The following is a 15,507-nucleotide window of genomic DNA, read 5'->3' as shown; positions in this document are numbered from 1 at the left end:
AGTAGTTATATTCTTGTACATAGGGGGCAGTATTAGAGAAGTTATATTCCTGTACATAGGGGGCAGTATTCTAGGAGTTATATTTTAGTACTCAGGGGGCAGTATTAGACTAGTTACATTCTTCTATATTCAGAAAGGTCCTTCTTTTCTGCTGTGTAATGACTCTTTTGGGAAGAATAATATCCTGGAGTTATTCAGTAGATACTTGCTGTTATTGGATATCTCTACTGTAGATCTCAGCTGTGGACTGCTCCATGTTGAGCGCAGATGGTTTTCTTGTGACGTCTCATATAATAATGAACGCTCTGGATGATCACAATGTGATGTCCAGATTTTGGCTCCCTGGGAGTGATTATCTCCGGCAGATGCATGGATGGAGCATAGTCACTCTCAGAGATGTTTGGAGAAATCAAGAGATGAACATCTGGGTAACATTACACATTGTCCTGCAGATGTCTATCCTGACCTGGTCGCTGACCTACTATTTCTTGCAAACCATTCATTGAATGTTCCAGTCTCTTCAGTATTGACTGTTCTAGATTTAATCTAGAACCGTAACAACCATGCATGGCTACTACTGACGGTTTTAATCTAGATATCTTCAAGTTTCAAGGGAACCATTGTGTCTTAAGCTAGATACAAGGACATCTGTAAATGGTCCCACATCTCTGGGCCATGTTTCATAATGACTGATGACCAGGGCCAGATTAAGATTGGTGGTGGCCCCTAGGTGAAAAATCTAGGGCTCAGGGCTGCAACCGCTACATGATATGTTACCAGAACCAAGATTAGAACATAAAACAGCATCAAAACTAAGATTATTACATACTGTAGGTACAGGGCCAGAACTAGGTCTACTACATAGATATAGCACCGGAACCAAGATAACTAAATAGAATGATGCATCAGGATGTTTCCAGATACACTGTATAGTTACAATTGAGGGCTACAATGTATCCAGTGTGGGATATTTTACCCATTTCAGCTCTTTCCCCTGAAATGTTATACCTCTTGTGTCACCCCCCTTATCCTCATAGACTGTAAGCTCTTGTCTCACCCCCCTTATCCTCATAGACTGTAAGCTCTTGTCTCACCCCCCTTATCCTCATAGACTGTAAGCTCTTGTGTCACCCCCTCATCCTCATAGACTGTAACCTCTTGTCTCACCCCCCTTATCCTCATAGACTGTAAGCTCTTGTCTCACCCCCCTTATCCTCATAGACTGTAAGCTCTTGTGTCACCCCCTCATCCTCATAGACTGTAAGCTCTTGTGTCACCCCTCATCCTCATAGACTGTAAGCTCTTGTGTCACCCCTCATCCTCATAGACTGTAAGCTCTTGTGTCACCCCCTCATCCTCATAGACTGTAAGCTCTTGTGTCACTCCCTCATCCTCATAGACTGTAAGCTCTTATGTCACCCCCTCATCCTCATAGACTGTAAGCTCTTGTGTCACCCCCTCATCCTCATAGACTGTAAGCTCTTGTGTCACCTCCTCATCCTCATAGACTGTAAGCTCTTGTGTCCCCCCTCATCCTCACAGACTGTAAGCTCTTGTGTCACCCCTCATCCTCATAGACTGTAAGCTCTTGTGTCACCCCTCATCCTCATAGACTGTAAGCTCTTGTGTCACCCCCTCATCCTCATAGACAGTAAGCTCTTGTGTCTCCCTGTAATCCTCATAGACTGTAAACTCTTGTGTCACCCCCTCATCCTCATAGACAGTAAGCTCTTGTGTCTCCCTGTAATCCTCATAGACTGTAAGCTCTTGTGTCACCCCCTCATCCTCATAGACTGTAAGCTCTTGTGTCACCCCCTCATCCTCATAGACTGTAAGCTCCTGTGTCGCCCCTCATCCTCATAGACTGTAAGCTCTTGTGTCACCCCCTCATCCTCATAGACAGTAAGCTCTTGTGTCTCCTCCTCATCCTCATAGACAGTAAGCTCTTGTGTCTCCCTGTCATCCTCATAGACTGTAAGCTCCTGTGTCACCCCCTCATCCTCATAGACTGTAAGCTCTTGTGTCACCCCTTCATCCTCATAGACAGTAAGCTCTTGTGTCACCCCCTCATCCTCATAGACAGTAAGCTCTTGTGTCTCCCTGTCATCCTCATAGACTGTAAGCTCCTGTGTCACCCCCTCATCCTCATAGACTGTAAGCTCTTGTGTCACCCCTTCATCCTCATAGACAGTAAGCTCTTGTGTCACCCCCTCATCCTCATAGACTGTAAGCTCTTGTGTCACCTCCTCATCCTCATAGACTGTAAGCTCTTGTGTCACCCCCTCATCCTCATAGACTGTAAGCTCCTGTGTCACCCCCTTCATCCTCATAGACTGTAAGCTCTTGTGCCCCCCTCATTTTCATAGACCGTATGCGGGGAGCTCCCCTGGGATACACCCTAAGCATGTCCAAAAAACATGAAGTGAACGGAGCCTTATCGTGCACCAGATTTATCGCCATGTCTGATGCTGGATGATAAATATGATGCAGTATAATACTGTCTCCATGTAGGTCGCCCTCATATGTAACAGAAAGTCTCCGCACAGGGGAGATGCTGTAGACTTGTGGGCTCTGGGTAATGCCAGCACTTACTGGAGATCTGGTGACTGACAGATAATATCTTTGATCTGAGAAGTCTCGTCTATTTTCTTTTTCTCCTTGGTCACCATGTTAGCTTCTTCCAGCCACTACTCGTCTTTGGTTCCTATTTTCATCATCATCTGTTCCAACTTCTTATCACAAACTTAATAATGTTCTCTTACTCCCCCAGAGATTATTCATAACAATAGTAACAATGCCCCAAAGCAGCCAATATATTAACAATGCCCCCACAGTAGCCGATATAGTAACAAAAATAGTAACAATGCCTCCACAGTAGCCAATATACTAACAATGCCTCCACAGTAGCCAATATATTAACAATGCCCCTACAGCTTGCCTAGTAACAATGGTCCCAAAGTAGCCTGCATAATAACAATACCCCCAGAGTAGCCTGCATAGTAACTATGCCCCCACCGTAGCCTGCATAGTAACAATACCCCCACAGTAGCCTGCATAGTAACAATGGCCCCACAGTAGCCTGCATAGTAACAATACCCCCACAGTAGCCTGCATAGTAACAATGGCCCCACAGTAGCCTGCATAGTAACAATGGCCCCACAGTAGCCTGCATAGTAACAATGGCCCCACAGTAGCCTGCATAGTAACAATGCCCCCACAGTAGGCCAATATATTAAAAATGCCCCGACAGCCTGCCTAGCAACAATGGTCCCACAGTAGCCTGCATAGTAACAATGCCCCCACAGTAGCCTGCATAGTAACAATGGCCCCACAGTAGCCTGCATGGTAACAATGCCTCCACAGTAGCCAATATACTAACAATGCCCCCACAGTAGCCTGCATAGTAACAATGCCTCCACAGTAGCCAATATACTAACAATGCCCCCACAGTAGCCAATATATTAACAATGCCCCTACAGCCTGCCTAGTAACAATGCCCCCACAGTAGCCTGCATAGTAACAATACCCCCACAATAGCATGCCTAGTAACAATGGCCCCACAGTAGCCTGCATAGTAGCAATGCCCCCACAGTAGCCTGCATAGTAACAATGGCCCCACAATAGCCAATATACTAACAATGCCCCCACAGTAGCCTGCATAGTAACAATGGCCCCACAGTAGCCTGCATAGTAACAATGGCCCCACAGTAGCCTGCATAGTAACAATGCCCCCACAGTAGCCTGCATAGTAACAATACCCCCACAGTAGCCTGCATAGTAACAATGGCCCCATAGTAGACAATAAATTTACAATAGTCCCACGGTAGCCAAGTCACAATTTTTGCCCCACAGTAACCAATAGTCATATCACCACAAGCAGTCCATAGTCTGTGATTTTAGTGGGGACAAGGGGAAACCAAAATGGCCAGGCTCTGTCGGCAGGTATGGGGATGAGGGTATGGCATGTGATAGTGGCAGTGCCGAGGATAACTTAATTTTGCGGGTGGAGGGGAATGTTACATGTGATGTGGGCAATTAAAGTTTATGTGGTAATATAAACAGAAGGGCCGTGACAGAGGGAGACAGTAGGTGGTCAGTGGCTCTCTGGGAGGGTCAGTCAGTGGGTGGAATGAAGACAAGGGGATACAAGAGGGGTCTAGTACAGTGATGGTGAACCTTTTGGAGATAGAGTGCCCAAAGTACAACCAAAACCCACTTATATGTTGCAAAGTGCCAACATGACAATGTAAGCAGTATCTTATTGATCTCTGCTGTATCACAGGTTACAATCATATTGGTGTCCTGAGTTCACCAATACAATAGAAAAAATATGGAGAACATGGATTCAGGGTCCCCTGAAGAGGAACAATCAGGGTTCCCCGAGCAGGCGCTTCAACAATAATCTATCTCTATCCACACCTTCTCGTTCCTCCTGTAGTCCTGGCAGCCAAGGATGTTGCTTTAAAATGGCGCCGAGCTTGGCACATCCTGGGCTGTATTGGACCGAAGGGGGAAGCCCCGAGTCCTGTCTGGCAAACTCTGTGTTGGGGTGAAGGCCTGGGTGCCCACAGAAAGGGCTCCGAGTGCCACCTCTGGCACCTGTGTCATAGGTTCACCACCACTGGTCTAGATGCATGTACTATGTAGGTGAATAGAAATGGTATACAGCTGCCTGTATGGTGTAGGTGGGGTGCAGGCAGCTAGGCCTCTGTGAACACCCAATACCCCACAGTCACTGACAATCACAGCCAGTTGGTGACCTCTCTAGGGATTAACCCATCACTGACTGCTGGAGCCTATTCAGTCCTGAGAACCTCTTGTTGACTCTTTGACATTTTATAATTTGGTCTCTACCCCGGAATAGACACATCCAGAAATGAAGCTATAGCCAGTGACTATGATGGATGTCCAGGATGACTTCACCCAGGTGTCCCAAGTCTGAACCTTCTACTTGACCTTAGCTTTGTCTACAAATTTCCCTTATGTCTTCTACTTCTTGGTTGGAAGGACATTTGACCCTCAGCCCATGTCTTGGTCCCTCAGCTTCTCTTCTTGTTTGTTTCTTCTTGATCAACTCTTGCAACATTGACTCGTTGAGGTGAGATCTTTGACTATGAGGATTGAGACAATTCTGTCCTATTGGAGTGACCATTCACATGTTCAGGAGGTTTCTTGGAATCTACAGCAAAGTCAAACCAGTAATGGAAACTGGCATGAAGAAGCCATTCCAGAACCCAATCCATGTTCTGTGAAGCTCCCTTGGAGAGCCACGAGCCTAGCGGAGGCTCCACTTACAATCCTGCTCTGCGGCTAAGTGGAAACTGATGTAATACTGTAACCTAACACTTCATCCCATTCAGAAGTATTTTGACAGCTGAAAGGACTGACGTTATTCTTCATCCAAAGTTTTCCCAGCATGGTGATCAGTCCATGTGTGTTATGGAATGAAAAGTAATTGTTTACTTTAAGGGGAACTTTTCATCATCTCCAACTCAATGGACCCTTTAAGAGGCTCCGTTCCACTGATTCCGACACAGCTGGAATTTTTTCTGTAGTCCCTACCAATCCAGAGTTATCATATCTGTTAGTTTCAGCAATAGGGCTTTCTGCTGTCAAGTGGGTGGGGCAAGTTTAGAACCACCCACTGGACACTAATTAGGCAAAACTTATAATGCTGATTCCTCGGGAACAGTGGAGGCTAGAGAAAAAAATCCAACTGTATCAGACTCAGTGAAAAAGCGTCTTTTAAATGATGTTAAGAGTTCAAGGGGTCAAAAGGACCCCTTTAAGATGATTTTGTCATTTTGTCACATACATATGTGGGGTTATATCACTTTTAAGGATCCTGTATGAAAACCTTATATGAAGTATATTGACAATCCTTTTATGGGCACTGAAAGGTATGGCTGCTTTCTATTTACAACAGCGCCACACTGGTTTAAAGGTTGTGTGTGGTATTGCAGCTCGGTGTCATTCACTCTAATCCTGCCTAGATGCAATACCAGACACAACCTGTTGGCAGTGGCGGTGCACTTTGTAAAAAAACCACTACTTTTTTCAATGTTGTACATCCCCTTTGAGTCTCTAACCCACAAATTTGGTTAGACCCAGCCTTTAACTAAATAGTTGGCAACTTAGCTTATAACTTCTCCGATGTCTAGCTGTAAGATGAGTCCCACAGACCAATCCTTAATTAAACCCCTTGAAGCCTCTCCTTATGTCCTCTAGTAGTCTAACCTCACCGGCCTAATCCCCAGGAGTCCGACCACTGAAGACCAAGATTAACTCATTCACCTCCAGGTAGTAACCCACATCTTACTATTCACAAAGAGAAAAAAGAAACCTCTTATTTGGAAACCATCAGTAATTGGGTTAACATTTCCATACATATACAGGAGACCACAAGTGAGTAGGATACTGGAACTTGTCTTATTATTCATGAGCTAAAAAAAAGGTTGCTATCTGGAAACCATCAGCAAAATGTGTTAGTAGATCTTATTATAGATAATGCAAATAAGGAAGTTGCTAGATGGAAACCATCAGCAAGAAGATTACCGGATCTTATTATATGTAAGAAAATTGCAAAGCTTCTGTCAGCAAGTGATATGATCCCATTGTATACAAGGTGAAAAAGTATCAACATGGAAACCATCAGCAAGTGGGTTACTGGATCTCACATGGGAAAAAAAAACTACATTTCAATCTGGAAACTGGTGGGTTATTGGATCCCGCTATAATTGAGGTTAAAAAAAAAAAATTCCAATTGGAAACCATCAGTAAGTGGGAATTAGACTATATCATACATGAGTTCAGATCTATAGATCCATCAACAGCAACTTGCTGACTGTTTCCAGGTAAACTTTTTATGCAACCTAAATCCTATCATAACAAAAATTGATCATACTCAATTTGATTGGTGATGACCACACTTAAAGGCAGTGCTTTATTTATACCCTTAAAGGGTATGTCCATGTATTGCATTTTGGACACAGATAACATAAGAATAAAAATATTATTATAGTATTAGGGTTAAATTAATGTGTTGAAATGCTCTAAAAGGTGGTACCACAAAGATCATGTTCAGACTTTCTGTAGAGTGGGCGGTTCTCTGGAGAATCCCCGCCCACTCGCCTCCGCCATCTTGAATCCTTTATATGGATGAGATACATATGATGGACAGACATAACAAAACGAGCGCGGATGTATTTCCCTGCTTTTTTTCTTCCCAATTCTGGGCCCGGATACAGCAATGACCTGATGCGGAGCCCCAGCCCTCTGCGCTCCACCCTCTCCCCGGGCGGCCATGAACTTTTGATAACGCAGCACATTCCCCTCCGCCTGTTCCTCGGCCCAAATGGCTGTAAAACGAATATTTAAAGGGCCGGCAACCCTAAAAATCACAAGTGACATTGTATGACCCAATCACCTATAAATCTGAAATGGCTGAAAACAGAGAGTAGTAGCACTCAGTCAACCACAGCCAACGGGTGTAGTGTCCCTTTAAATACACATAAAACTTCTAAGTAATGTGGAATAATATAATATGTCTTTTTTTTTTTTACAGGAATTCTGGAATTTTCGGGACATTGTATCGGAATAGGTTTGTCCAGGGAAACGTAACACGATTTCGGACATGAGGGTCTGACGAGAGCTGAGGTAGGTACTGGATACCCCCTGCCTTTACCAAATCTGACAATGTTGGAAAAATTAAATATTTTTGGTAGGGGAGTCATAACAGGGGTTAATATTCAACTTTCCCCGGGACACAGTCCTATCCCATAGTCCTTTACTGTTATGTCACCTAAGTCACCTAAGTCTCAGTCTTTACTGCTATTTTCTGGAAATCTGTCCATGAAACAGGTGGCTCAGGATGAGCAGATAGAACAGAATTTATCCCACTGTGGAGGGGGAATTGCTGTGTTCAAACTTTACTGCCGTTTTGGATTTCTATTCGTGAAACAGGCAGCTCAGGATGTGTAATAAAAAAAAAAATCACAGCTTACTTCTCAGGGTGAGCGGTAAGTAGCGGTGTTCTTACTGCTCATCCTGAGCCCCCTGTTTCCTTACTAACTTCTCATAGGAAAATAGACCTGGCCAGGTTGTCATCCCATGGTATTATTATGCACGGTCATATCCTATAGTCCTGCACTTCTACGACTACTTTTTGGCTACATGTCAGTCTATCTTATTGTTTTCTGGAATTCTCTTCATGAAACAGGAGGGCTCAGGATGAGCAGATAGAAGGGCATTGCTGGCTCTTTTGTTATAGGGGAGTAGATTTGGCGGTGATTAGACGGAACTGATTGCAGACGAGGATGGAGATGACTAATGCTGCGCTCATGTCATAGCCGAGATTTCATCTAAATGTTTACATCAGGGCTAAACAACGATAATGGAGACAAGTCGGACGAACATTGTCTTATATTTATGGGAACAGGCGTGGTGCCAGCATCGCTGCGTGTCTGCAGTATATACTGTACATACCCGGACATCATCTATGTGTATACCGCCATATACTGTACATTCCGGGGCATGATCCGTGTGTATACCGCCATACACTGTACATACCGTGACATGATCTGTGTGTATACCGCCATATACTGTACATACCCGGACATCATCTATGTGTATACCGCCATATACTGTACATTCCGGGGCATGATCCGTGTGTATACCGCCATATACTGTACATACAGGGACATGATCTGTGTGTATACCGCCATATACTGTACATACCGGGACATGATCTGTGTGTATACCGCCATATACTGTACATACCGGGACATGATCTGTGTGTATGCCGCCATATACTGTACATACCGGGACATGATCTGTGTGTATGCCGCCATATACTGTACATACCGGGACATGATCTGTGTGTATACCGCCATATACTGTACATACCGGGACATGATCTGTGTGTATACCGCCATATACTGTATATACCGGGACATGATCTGTGTGTATACCGCCATATACTGTACATACCGGGACATGATCTGTGTGTATGCCGCCATATACTGTACATACCGGGACATGATCTGTGTGTATGCCGCCATATACTGTACATACCGGGACATGATCTGTGTGTATACCGCCATATACTGTACATTCCGGGACACGATCTGTGTGTATACCGCCATATACTGTACATTCCGGGACACGATCTGTGTGTATACCGCCATATACTGTACATACCGGGACACGATCTGTGTGTATACCGCCATATACTGTACATACCGGGGCACGATCTGTGTGTATACCGCCATATACTGTACATACCGGGGCACGATCTGTGTGTATACCGCCATATACTGTACATACCGGAACACGATCTGTGTGTATACCGCCATATACTGTACATACCGGGATATGATCTGTGTGTATACCGCCATATACTGTATATACGGGGACGTGATCTGTGAGTATGCCGCCATATACTGTACATACCGGGACATGATCTGTGTGTATGCCGCCATATACTGTACATACCGGGACATGATCTGTGTGTATGCCGCCATATACTGTACATACCGGGACATGATCTGTGTGTATGCCGCCATATACTGTACATACCGGGACATGATCTGTGTGTATACCGCCATATACTGTACATACCGGGACATGATCTGTGTGTATACCGCCATATACTGTATATACCGGGACATGATCTGTGTGTATACCGCCATATACTGTACATACCGGGACATGATCTGTGTGTATGCCGCCATATACTGTACATACCGGGACATGATCTGTGTGTATACCGCCATATACTGTACATACCGGGACATGATCTGTGTGTATACCGCCATATACTGTACATTCCGGGACACGATCTGTGTGTATACCGCCATATACTGTACATACCGGGACATGATCTGTGTGTATACCGCCATATACTGTACATACCGGGACATGATCTGTGTGTATGCCGCCATATACTGTACATACTGGGACATGATCTGTGTGTATGCCGCCATATACTGTACATACCGGGACATGATCTGTGTGTATGCCGCCATATACTGTACATACCGGGACATGATCTGTGTGTATACCGCCATATAGTGTACATACCGGGACATGATCTGTGTGTATACCGCCATATACTGTACATACCGGGACATGATCTGTGTGTATGCCGCCATATACTGTACATACCGGGACATGATCTGTGTGTATGCCGCCATATACTGTACATACCGCCATATACTGTACATACCGGGACATGATCTGCGTGTATACCGCCATATACTGTACATACCGGGACATGATCTGTGTGTATGCCGCCATATACTGTACATACCGGGACATGATCTGTGTGTATGCCGCCATATACTGTACATACCGGGACATGATCTGTGTGTATACCGCCATATACTGTACATACCGGGACATGATCTGTGTGTATGCCGCCATATACTGTACATTCCGGGACATGATCTGTGTGTATACCGCCATATACTGTATATACCGGGACATGATCTGTGTGTATGCCGCCATATACTGTACATACCGGGACATGATCTGTGTGTATGCCGCCATATACTGTACATACCGGGACATGATCTGTGTGTATACCGCCATATACTGTACATACCGGGACATGATCTGTGTGTATACCGCCATATACTGTACATACCGGGACATGATCTGTGTGTATGCCGCCATATACTGTACATACCGGGACATGATCTGTGTGTATGCCGCCATATACTGTACATACCGGGACATGATCTGTGTGTATGCCGCCATATACTGTACATACAGGGACATGATCTGTGTGTATACCGCCATATACTGTACATACTGGGACATGATCTGTGTGTATGCCGCCATATACTGTACATTCCGGGACATGATCTGTGTGTATACCGCCATATACTGTACATACTGGGACATGATCTGTGTGTATGCCGCCATATACTGTACATACTGGGACATGATCTGTGTGTATGCCGCCATATACTGTACATACTGGGACATGATCTGTGTGTATACCGCCATATACTGTACATACTGGGACATGATCTGTGTGTATGCCGCCATATACTGTACATTCCGGGACATGATCTGTGTGTATACCGCCATATACTGTACATACCGGAACATGATCTGTGTGTATACCGCCATATAGTGTACATACCGGGACATGATCTGTGTGTATACCGCCATATACTGTACATACAGGGACATGATCTGTGTGTATACCGCCATATACTGTACATACTGGGACATGATCTGTGTGTATACCGCCATATACTGTACATACCGCCATATACTGTATATACCGGGACATGATCTGTGTGTATACCGCCATATACTGTACATACCGCCATATACTGTATATACCGGGACATGATCTGTGTGTATACCGCCATATACTGTACATACCGCCATATACTGTATATACCGGGACATGATCTGTGTGTATACCGCCATATACTGTATATACCGGGACATGATCTGTGTGTATACCGCCATATACTGTACATACCGCCATATAGTGTACATACCGGGACATGATCTGTGTGTATACCGCCATATACTGTACATACCGGGACATGATCTGTGTGTATACCGCCATATACTGTATATACCGGGACATGATCTGTGTGTATACCGCCATATACTGTATATACCGGGACATGATCTGTGTGTATACCGCCATATACTGTACATACCGTCATATACTGTACATACCGCCATATACTGTACACACTGTAACAAAAGAGGCTGAGGAAGAATGAAGAATGAGGAAGGTTCTGCCCGGCGCTAAGGGAGCAGCAGAAAACCCAGAACTTTCAGTTCAGACGTAGAACAGGCCCCGGGGCAGTGCAGGGGAAGGAGATGATGAGATTTCCTGGGATTTTATTCCCGATCCCTGCCCCTAAGTTGCGTGGTAATCAGCCACTCCAGGAATTTTCACTGGCAGTGAATGGATCCAGCCGGGCGCCGCGCCAGCCCTGCATCGCATCTGGCCCAGAGAAGTTTCCGGAAAAAAAGAAAAAAAGTTTAAGTGCAGTGGGGGAGGAGGTTACAATAACTTTATGTGACGCAGAAGCTTGTTTAACCCCTACAACACCATAACAACAAATCCACATATATACAGATAGGAGTAGTAGTACTGTGCTCATATATACAGGATAGGAGTAGTAGTACTGTGCTCATACATACAGGATTGGAGTAGTAGTACTGTGCTGTGCCCATATATACAGGATAGGAGTAGTAGTACTGAGCTGTGTCCATAGATACAGAATAGGAGTAGTAGTACTGTGCTGTGCCCATACATACAGGATAGGAGTAGCAGTACTGTGCTGTGCCCATATATACAGGATAGGAGTAGTAGTACTGTGCTGTGCCCATGTATACAGGATAGGAGTAGTAGTACTGTGCTGTGCCCATAAATACAGGGTAGGAGTAGTAGTACTGAGTTGTGTCCATAGATACAGAATAGAAGTAGTAGTACTGTGCTGTGCCCATAGATACAGAATAGGAGTAGTAGTACTGTGCTGTGCCCATGTATACAGGATAGGAGTACTAGTACTGTGCTGTGCCCATATATACAGGATAGGAGTAGTAGTACTGTGCTGTGCCCATATATACAGGATAGGAGTAGGAGTACTGTGCTGTGCCCATAGATACAGAATAGGAGTAGTAGTACTGTGCTGTACCCATAGATACAGAATAGGAGTAGTAGTACTGTGCTGTGCCCATATATACAGGGTAGGAATAGTAGTACTGTGCTTATATATACAGGATAGGAGTAGTAGTACTGTGCTCATATATACAGGATTGGAGTAGTAGTACTGTGCTGTGTCCATATATACAGGATAGGAGTAGTAGTACTGTGCTGTGTCCATATATACAGGATAGGAGTAGTAGTACTGTGCTGTGCCCATATATACAGGATAGGAGTAGGAGTACTGTGCTGTGCCCATATATACAGGATAGGAGTAGTAGTACTGAGCTGTGTCCATAGATACAGAATAGGAGTAGTAGTACTGTGCTGTGCCCATACATACAGGATAGGAGTAGCAGTACTGTGCTGTGCCCATGTATACAGGATAGGAGTAGTAGTACTGTGCTGTGCCCATAAATACAGGGTAGGAGTAGTAGTACTGTGCTCTGCCCATATATACAGGATAGGAGTAGCAGTACTGTGCTGTGCCCATGTATACAGGATAGGAGTAGTAGTACTGTGCTGTGCCCATAAATACAGGGTAGGAGTAGTAGTACTGTGCTTATATATACACGATAGGAGTAGTAGTACTGTGCTGTGCCCATATATACAGGGTAGGAGTAGTAGTACTGAGCTGTGTCCATAGATACAGAATAGGAGTAGTAGTACTGTGCTGCACTGTACCCATAGATACAGAATAGGAGTAGTAGTAGTGTGCTGTACCCATATATACAGGATAGGAGTAGTAGTACTGTGCTGTGCCCATATATACAGGGTAGGAGTAGTAGTACTATGCTGTACCCATATATACAGGATAGGAGTAGTAGTACTGTGCTGTGCTCATATATACAGGATAGGAGTAGTGTAATGTGCTGTGCCCATATATACAGGATAGGAGTAGTAGTACTGTACTGTGCTCATATACACAGGATATGAGTAGTAGTACTGTGCTGTGCCCATATATACAGGATAGGAGTAGTACTGTGCTGTGCCCATATATACAGGATAGGAGTAGTAGTACTGTACTGTGCCCATATATACAGGATAGGAGTAGTAGTGCTGTGCCCATATATACAGGATAGGAGTACTAGTACTGAGCTGTGCCCATATATATAGGATACGAGTAGTAGTACTGTGATCATGTATACAAAATAGGAGTAGTAGTACTGTGACCATATATACAGGATAGGAGTAGCAGTACTGTGACCATATATACAGGATAGGGGTAGTAGTACTGTGATCATGTATACAAAATTGGAGTAGTAGTACTGTGACGATATACACAGGATAGGAGTAGTCAATCACAAAAACATACAGTAGTGGGCTCAGAGGACAACCCTGGCGAACACCAGGCCCAACTGCAAAAGAGCGGCCATTCCAACTGTTCACAAGCGGGAAACTCTCTGCCCCTGCGTATAGAACCAATCGACAAACTCCCCCGGCAGGCCATACCTCAGAAGGACAGACCAGAGGTACTCGTGGTTGCTTTTGCCAGCAATGGTACCTGGCTCTGAAGAAAGTCCTCAAAGGATTGTCTGATCTCCGCTTCTTCCAGGAGAGACGAATTGAGCTTCCAGTAGCCTCTTCCCATCCGGGGGGTCTCTGTAACATTCAGAGAAAACAAAATTAGACAGTGGTCGGAGAACTCCACCTCAACAACGGACACTGCTGAAGAAATGGCTTCCTCCTTTAAATAAAACCTGTCTATTCTAGACCTACAGCTACCCCTATAATAGGTGAACCCCGCGTGGCCTGGGGTGTGCCGGATGTGGACATCCACCAGGCGAGCTTCACTGGCTATGCTATTAAGAGCGACGCTATCATAAGTCAGCTTGTCTCTGGAACCTCCCCTATCTTGGGACCTCGTGACAGCATTGAAGTCCCCTCCAAAGACCACCTGCCGACTTGTAAAAAGGTAGGGCTTGATCCTCATAAAGAGACACTTCCTGTCCCACTTGGACTGGGGACCATAGATGTTAATTAGGCGAAGTTCTTGTCCCTTCATGAGGACATCCAGGATCAGGCACCTCCCCATTTCTAACTCAATAACTCGTCGGCATTCTACCGGTGCGGTAAAAAGGACCGCCACCCCGCTATACGGCTCGGCCGCAAGAGACCAATAGGAAGGCCCGTGTCTCCATTCCCTCTTAGCTTTAAACACGGCCGCCAAATCTGGCAGCCTGGTCTCCTGCAAAAATAAAATGTCGGCTTCAACACGGCCGAGAAAATCAAAGGCCGCAAATCTAGCCGCATCAGACTTAATGCTGGCGACATTAATGGACGCCAGCGTCAACGGAGTGGGTGCCGCCATCATGAGTGATTGAGTTAGACGGCTTTCTTTTTCCCACCACCCTTCTCCTCAGTTTCGGAAGAGGACCCTTTTCCTCTGTTTTTTTTGACAATGTAGTTTCCTGTCTTTAAGAAAGGGTCGTCCGACCCGAAACGCGTTAGAAGGATCTTATATTTCACTCTTAAACGCTTTTAACAAATACCAATAAATGAAAATCTTACTATTCTGGAGTTGAGTCCGTGGTACTCCTATACCGGTGGTCAACCCACTCCTATATACTATAGACCACCGACTCCCAGCTGTTTAGTTTTTGGCTAGAGGAGCAGCAGACCGTGACTGGGTTTGGATTCATCGAGATACCACTACCATGCAAAAGGGCTACACGCATACTAGCCAAGGTGGCTTATGGTGAGCACCCCATTGGGGACCATTTTCTCTTTACCGTACGTTATTACCCGAGGCGCCGCCCTCAGTTGTTGTTTTTTGTCTTTATTTCTATATGTTGACTCTGTAGTGTCCATATTAGCTCTTT

The 15,507-nt window shown here is 45.0% G+C and overlaps 1 protein-coding gene across 2 annotated transcripts in view; it reads left to right on the top strand.

Moving 5' to 3' along the window:
- The window catches only part of LOC140077772 (discoidin domain-containing receptor 2-like), a 116,331-nt gene that overhangs the window by 33,067 nt on the left and 67,757 nt on the right, over positions 1-15,507 (top strand). Inside the window, exon 2 of one of the 2 annotated variants that reach the window (XM_072125223.1) lies at positions 7,565-7,656. The exons of the other annotated variant lie outside the window; for it this stretch is intronic. The gene's annotated coding sequence lies outside the window, so the exon portion shown is untranslated. The remainder of the gene's footprint in view (positions 1-7,564; positions 7,657-15,507) is intronic. 2 annotated transcript variants of the gene reach the window in all.

Source organism: Engystomops pustulosus, chromosome 9 (assembly GCF_040894005.1).
Source record: "Engystomops pustulosus chromosome 9, aEngPut4.maternal, whole genome shotgun sequence".
Taxonomy (NCBI): Eukaryota; Metazoa; Chordata; class Amphibia; order Anura; family Leptodactylidae; genus Engystomops; species Engystomops pustulosus.
This window is presented reverse-complemented; position numbering and strand designations above follow the sequence as displayed.